Source organism: Falco peregrinus, chromosome 15 (genome assembly GCF_023634155.1).
Source record: "Falco peregrinus isolate bFalPer1 chromosome 15, bFalPer1.pri, whole genome shotgun sequence".
Lineage (NCBI taxonomy): Eukaryota > Metazoa > Chordata > Aves > Falconiformes > Falconidae > Falco > Falco peregrinus.
In genome coordinates this window covers 273913-281854 of record NC_073735.1, presented here as the reverse complement: position 1 = coordinate 281854, position 7942 = coordinate 273913, and the positions used below count along the sequence as shown (strand labels likewise).

At 38.6% G+C, this 7942-nt stretch overlaps 1 long non-coding RNA gene across 1 annotated transcript in view; it reads right to left on the bottom strand.

The window, feature by feature from the left end:
- Window positions 1–993: 993 nt before the first annotated feature.
- LOC114013743 (uncharacterized) overlaps window positions 994–7942 on the bottom strand; it is a 45461-nt gene continuing 38512 nt past the window's right edge. Inside the window, exon 3 of the long non-coding RNA XR_003556904.2 lies at window positions 994–5053. This is a non-coding gene — a long non-coding RNA (uncharacterized LOC114013743). The remainder of the gene's footprint in view (window positions 5054–7942) is intronic.

Below are 7942 nucleotides of genomic sequence, written 5' to 3'. Positions count from 1 at the left end.
ATATGATCTGTACATTAAGGCAAAGATTAGCATTTGATGTCTGTTTCAAATTGTAAGCAGCCCTGCTGCAATTAATCCCAGCTTGGTTGATAAATCATACTACTACACTGAAATGACAACATGCATTCTGGGAAACTAACACTGTCATCTTTAGCCACAACAAGTTTATTTTAAACCTCAGAACAATGAAGGTTTGTCACTGAGTCCCTTGTCTGATTTACTCTTTGGAATGCAGCTTTCTAAAAAGTAAGAAGCAGACAGCCCAAAAGATCATTTACCAAGGTTTAGATTTTTCTATCACCTTCTGGTTGGAGGCTTCCAAAACAGTGATCTGTGTCCTCAGAAACAACATATTGTGTTAACGACTAAAACTATCAGGTCGATATATGGAACGTAAATATTAAAGAACACTCATTCATCAGCACTCAAGGAAGAGGGTATATGCCTTGTGATGAGTTACCTTTCCATACATATTTAACTGCTGAACACTTACAACATGATTTTACTAACCGCTGAATTAAAATATATACTGGATTAATTACTGCCTTTGAAGTAATGCTGGCATTTCTTCAAATCTCTCTCTCCCCATTCAGTTTTTCCTTTTATAGTATTTTACACACTTTACCCACAATAGTTAAGTCCATCCTGGAAAGTATATAAACCTAAGTAACCATCTTAAATCAAGTGAAATGACACATAAATACTTATTTTTATTCCAACATTTTTTAAAACTTTATCAAAACTGAACCTTTCTCCCTTTCTTTGCAAGAAGATGTATATATATATATATATATATATCTCCCCCAGGATTTAACTAACCTATTATAGCTTTAAACAGATTAATATATTACTGAAAAACTCCTGATCAGATTTTGCTTTAAATTAAGGTCTTAGTTTTTATCACAGGCTTATACCAAATCCACTGCTAAAACCTGGCAAATAATATTTCCTTTCACACAGTTTCTTCAGGTTTAAAAGGAAAAAAAAAAAAAGGCTATAACTATAAGGGCAACTATTACAATGAAGAAATGTTCCATGATCTAGACTTATTCCCAAAGCCCGTCTTTATGTCAGAAACATGAGATTTGTACAGCTGAATTCTCCCAGAAAGCTAGATCCACTTTGCTCAAGAAGCATAGGCCTATCATCAAAGACAGACTGAGGGGTGTGACTTATACCAGCTGCAGCTCGAAAAAAAAAGTCAATCTGACAGATGCAGTCTTGTTGTGAGATCCCTTCTTCTTCCCCATCACAGGTTTGTCACATGTAGGCACTGTGAGGACTGTGCCCCTATATTGTGTGGGAAAAAAGCAGTAGTCCCACCAGCCAGAGAAGTATGGGCAGAAGGCACCTTCTGCAGCTCCAGGTATTGGGAATTTAGTAGATATAATGATATGGATAATGTAAAATCATGTAAGAGAAAGGCTAAGCAAGTTTCTTCCTGTAGGAGCCACAAACCTGCAACTTGTCCTATAAGATCTTTAACAGAGATTCTTTCAGACATTCAGTGTTTGGTAGATTATTTATTCTACCAGATATTAATATGTTGCCTGATAATTCAAAGATGGAACACATGCAGTAACTAAAAAGAAAAAAAAAATCCAAAAAACAAACAATAAAATATAAAATATGTAAATAGAAAATGCATATTTCTCAGATAGGCAGATGGGGCAGTGTGACATTTGCACACAAGGCAGATTTCAGGACCTTTAGATACGAGAATACTCTCCAAGGAGAAAAAAAGAAATTTGATTGAACAGGTATATTACTCCACCCAATGTTCTGACCCCTTCTTGGCTTGGCCTCAGTCTATGGTATCTCCACAGCCCTGCCCCAGCCAGCCTCCCACAACAGAGCCCATGATAGCATCAGCTGGTCATCCATCTACCATGTTCCATCAACCTGGAGCCTAAGGAATGGCAGACCTCCACAACAATTTTGCCTCACTTCTGCAGGTGCAGCTGGGGAGTTACCCTCTACCCAGATCCCACCTCAGCATGCCCCAGTAGTTGGTAAGTATTAGTCTGAATTACTCTCTTATACCAGAGATGAGGCTGCTTCTAATGGATTTGCCTAACATCGCGCACAGCAATAACAAGCTGCCAGTAGAAAAGGTGGCACTACATACAAGTTCAGTGCTCATGGGTAAAAACTTTAACAGGCCACATTTCCTGCTCCTTCCACTGGCCTGAGTTAATGGGTTTGGATGTTCATAATTCCCCAGCATCAGGCCACCTACATCCACCAAATCATAGGATAATTCAGGTTGGAAAGGACCTTGGGAGGTCTCTAGTCCAACCTCCTGCTCAATGCAGGTTAGCTCTGACATCAAACCAAGTCACGCAGGGCTTTATCCAGTCCCTCATCGACTTCGTTGCTTTCAGCAAGACATAATCCTCCACTGGTAATCACCACCACTATTTGATTCCCATTGCCCACTGTGTCTTGCAGAATCTTAATGCCAACTGGGCATTTTTCAGAGCTGCAGCTTGTACCTATAGCTTACCTATTATTTATACAGAATTCAGAATTTATAACAAGAATAAATTAAATCACTTGATATGATGTCCTGACTCAAGCAGTTTATCAGCTTCTTTCACAACAAAACAAGCAAAACAAGAAAGTTAAACAAATGAGGGAAGAACCACCATGGTTACAGTGAAAATACCACACAGTTCATTAGATACGTGCCCACAGACTAGCTAATCTCTCTACGGCCTTGACAAATATGCAGATACATTAGAAGAATAAATAATTTCAAGGTGTCAATACTGAAGAAGTGAGGGTTTAGGAGGGATTTGCATGTTGAGAAGGTGATGACTTGGCAAAGACTGGAAGAATTTTCTATACACAGGCAGGAATATGAACCAGAGATGGATATCAAGGTAGGTATCATCAGCAGACTGGAGGGAGATACAACCAGAACCAAATTCTGAGGTAAATTCTGTAGGAAGAACATGACTCTATGCAACTGGTTTATGGCACTCTCAGCATTTAAACCTAATGTTGACACATTTCTTAGGTATCCGGGGCCAGATCACTCCTGCATTCAGTGTCCTCTCAGCTAATTATACCTTCTCTCTGCACAACGTATTATCAAGCTTCTTAATCTCATCCCTTTATCATTTCACCAAGTGATACAGGATGAAGCTGGACAATATAATGAAAACCTGTGAGGGACAGGAAAATTAACTGGCAGAGCTTGATTTTTGCTTTGATAAAAGCCTGAACAGGCCTCCAAACTTACAGAAATGAGTGCACATTCTGTAGCAACTGAAAAAGTAGACCAGGACCTACAAGGTGACAAGTGCCTTCCATTAGACTTCAGTCCCCTCTTAAAGCGTGGAAAAAAATGTTGAAAAATAAGTGGCAGGTGGAAACATAATCTGTGTATGTCCTCTTCAAACCTGTAACTCAGACCCAGGTTAAGTTCTTCATCATAGTCAAAGTCAATATAAAGAAATAAAATAATGTCCACGATTTTCAGCACAATGCACAGCACTTCCACACTTGACTACACTGGTTCATAAATAAATGAAAGTGGAAATCCCACACACATGTTGGAGAAAGCAGTTGTGTAGATTTCAAGCATATAAATAAAACTGAAGTTACACCACACATAGTTTTCCTACTGAAATCATCTTGTGGCAAACTGAAACCCTGCAAAGTTGAAATGATGTTCTGAAATCTGAATTAAGACTGATGTTTGAGCACATGAGGCACATCAAAATACAGCAATTGCCCTGAGTTAGAAAGAAAACAACAATTATGAAAAAAATATTTTTTCTTTCTTGCCAATATTGTTGAACAAGAAAACATGCGAGTTTTCTGTTGTGCTAACATACTAATGGCTTTCAAAGTTCTGTTTTTGTTAAAGTATGTCACCTGTTTTGAATAATGAAGAATGAAAGCTGCCAGCATAAAACTGTCTCAGCCTCAGGGAAGATCAGACCAAGCAGGACAGAGTCCCTGACAGTTTTACACAACTTCAATCTGCCTCACATCCTGCAGTTGAAGCAGATCTCCAATTGATGTTGAACACTGCAGCAGTTTTCATCAGGAAAGGGTCTGTCCCCTTACACTCTCTGTATTCAGAATCTTTCAACAGACATAGTTAACCACAGATTTGCACTGATTTACTGAAAACCAACATAATCTTACCTATTAGAAGAATAATTGCCTGGCTAGTCTTTCACTCCACACTTCCTTCCCAGCTTCCCATGGCTAAATGAGTCCCTCCAAGCAGGCTTTTCCCAGTGGAAGATAATGTGTTCTTCCATGTCTTATTTCAGATGTTTTCACTTTTAACAGGGATGTAACCATCCTATTTTCTGCCTGTCAAGCTGAAATTGCTTTGCTCCTATTGAATAATACCTAATTCTATAAAGCAGCATATGGAAACCAGCGACAAACCCTGGGAAACATGCCGCCCATGGCATGCAAAGCCTACCTGGATACAAAATTCATTGCAATGGCTTGGTTCTGGTGTTTTGTAAACATAAAAGACCAGTAAATGCAGTGGGTTACCTAATCAGTGATTTAAAGTGATACTGCTCTACCTATGTGCACCTCAGGTGGTAACAGGATATGGATTTGGAATTAGTAAAAGGTCAATAACCCAATGGTTCAGCTTTTCCTGACATGACTCGCTAAGGGGTAGTTCTTGCATTTTGGACTATACAAACCGGCCATATTCATAAGCGTGTAATGTCACACAGGCCAGTGGCAGGGTGTGAAAGAACACACGGGGGGTACAAGAGCCTGCCTTCTGATTCATTAGAAAACTGTAATGAGAAAATTTATATGTGTGAGAAGCAAGCACTTCTAAGGACTCACCAGCGAAGCTCCAGCCAGGGAAAAAGTGATACTTGCCTGAAACCTCAACGTGGGATGGAATCTCTGGAGAAGAGGCAGTAGGTGAGATCCTCTGCTTGTGTCTTGGATGGGTATTTCATGGAGACTCCTGGCCCTGACACTTACCTTCAGAAGAATCCAGATGACCCTTTCCCTTTGTTGTTTATATGCAATTCCCACTGAAGTCATCAAGTTACTCCTATAGGGGCAGGTGGGGAAAGAAAGAGAAATTTATTCCTATGTAGAGCAGGACTATAATGGTTGTGCTTCACTGAAATCCCACAGGGAAAAGTTAAATAGGTGCCTGGGTCTTAAGCTGATACTGTACACAGAGCACTTCAACCTCAGATTACAGAATGGATGTGGCAGGGAAAAAAAAGCCTTTTTATTTTGTAATATTAAAAACCACATGAACATAAGTTGTCTTGATAAATAAGGAGATAAAATTCATTTTACAAATTAAACACCAAGTGAAGTTTTCCCTTTGCTACCTGAAACAGCTCTCTCTTAATCCAAAGGCTGTAACAGTTCTCCAGTCAATCCCCCTGAATCACTCTTTTTTGCAGCAAAATACATACATCTGTGGGGCCAAACATTTCTGTCTTTGCTCTGAATAAACTTCTTTTTCCTCTCAGGTAGACCTAATGTTGCAGCTACCACCACCACATTCTGACTGACACTGTGGAATGTCCAGACATGCAAAATTCCACCCCAGTTTTTTTGGAGAGATTAATATTTCCCTATCCAGACCTACCTAAAGCAAGCACATGAAGTTATTGAAATATTTATTACCAAATTCTGGAAGGTCAGGCTGATATCACTCCTACAAGCATGGGTCCAGCGTAATGACTGAAAGTCAGGATTTAACCCATATGTTTGCAATCAGCATAAAGTCACTCAATGGGCATCTATCATCAGAAGTGTAAAATGAGAGCTTTGCATGCATAGCTCTCACTGTAAGATAAGGCCACAGTCTCAAAAAGCAAAGAAATGAGCCAGGCCTGATTCTGATGCTGCATCAGTATTCAGCTGTGGTTTCAGTGGGACAGCTCGGTATTTACACTGGAGTAAGGAAAATCAGGATTAGGCACGATCTGTCTCAGAGAGTCAAGCGACCAGAATTGCTCTACACATGTGAGTCCTTTTCCCCATTTCTTTAATCTCTTACACATTCCAGGTTTTCCATTCAGCTCCAATGACAAAAGATTTTACAAAATGACAGTCCAGATTGAGAGAACAGAAATGACAACCCATGACAAAAGAAATACCAAACTTTTATCAACGATAAGTGCTCCTTCCACACAGACACTGGTCTGCAATGGTAAATACAAGGCAGATGTTGAATGGAAATTAAACATTGTGCTCCCAGTGTGGCCTCAGATGCATTCAGAGTTTGATTTAAAACAAGGCCAGAGTTCTTTCATCATTTCTTCAAAAAGTTTCAATTCTAAAGATATTCCAAACAAACACATAATTGACCTAGAACTTGACAATGCTAGACAATATATATGTGTAAAAAGGACTAATGCAAAGAATAAAAGGCAAAGCAAGTTGTCTTGTAGGAGGGACTAAGAGATTTTGTTCATTAAATCACTTCTATTCCAGCGTTCTGAGAGTTAGAAGTGAATTCAGGTGAAATATCTTTTCCTGTATCTTTCAAAGTAAATTAACAACAAACATTTATCATTTGGAAGACTCTGACAACTAGATATTCCTAAACATAACCTAAACAGGACCCTAACTATTCAGCAGCTTAAGGAGTTTTTCTCTGCAAGCTTTTTTAAGACTTAAACCGTATGTAAGTCTGTGAAAGCATTCTGCCTGTTATTATTAGACATGATAAAATAGCAGTAGATTTTTGCAATGACTTAGATATTCAGACTCAAGAAGCACATATTTGAACAGTCTGTAGTGTTTTCTTTTTATAATTTCTGATAAGATAATAGCTCAGTCAAAATAATGTAATACTAGACTTTTGAAAATTAAATCCCCAAACTGCTAAATATTCTGTACAGTTAGGAGAGTAAGCATAAATTTAAGAGTTGAAAAAACACTTGTATTTACAAAAACAGTTGAAAGCATAAACCAAATTGCATTTGCTCGTCTTTTACTTGGTTAGATTTTTTAAAAACAAAAAAATATTGAAAGTGAAATTACTAGATTATTTACAACTTGAATATGTAAATATCTTTGCACTCTTCTTGGAAGCCATGTTTTAGAAATAATTTCCTTTTCTAAACAATTTAATCTCAAACACAGTAAAACAAAAAAAACTTTTGAGGCCGTAACTTTGTAACCTCCCTAAAGTTTTGAACACCGGAAAAGCTGGCCTGTTCACACAAGACAATCAAACACATACCTAAATGTCAAGTAAAGTCTTGTATATATATTTTTTCCCCCATGAAAGGAAGAAATTGTGACAAGATTTTACTTTTAGATGACCTGATGAACTAGCACTTTCTGGCACAAGCAGGACAGTCATTACCCCTTCATTTCCCAGTACAAGATTCAATCGTCTGAAACAGAAACCTCATTCTACCCTGAGATATTTTCAAATAAAACCAAGGTGCAAACAGTCTCTCTGGCCTTTTTAAAAATCATTTTCAATTGCTTTAAACCATAAAAAGATGGATGGATGGATGAATGAATGGACAGCTAGAGAAATGCTTTCAGTCATGCTTCCCCCCCCCCCCCCCCCCCCCCCCCCCTTAAAATTGAAAAGCATCAGTATCCAAATAGCAACAGGAAATTTTTACCTTGTGGCTAAATAGCTCACTGTTCATTTTGCAGCTGCCTCTATTTTTTGCTGGGCAAAACACCAATACAAAAGTCTTTCCTAAGAAACCAAGCTTTTGACATAAGGGCAGCGACAAACGCAAACCTACAAAGAATTTTTCCCCATCCCGTCGTTATAATTCCTAATTTTGTGGGATGTATTGCTGGGCTGTTTATCATAACAGTGTGCAATAAAAAGGACGACTAACTCTTGCAATTTTCTCCCTACTCCTCCCCTTGACAGGGGCCACTGATAGGGAAAGAGGCTCGGAAAAGCAGAGCAGTGAAAGGCTAAGAAACAATAGGCAACCAT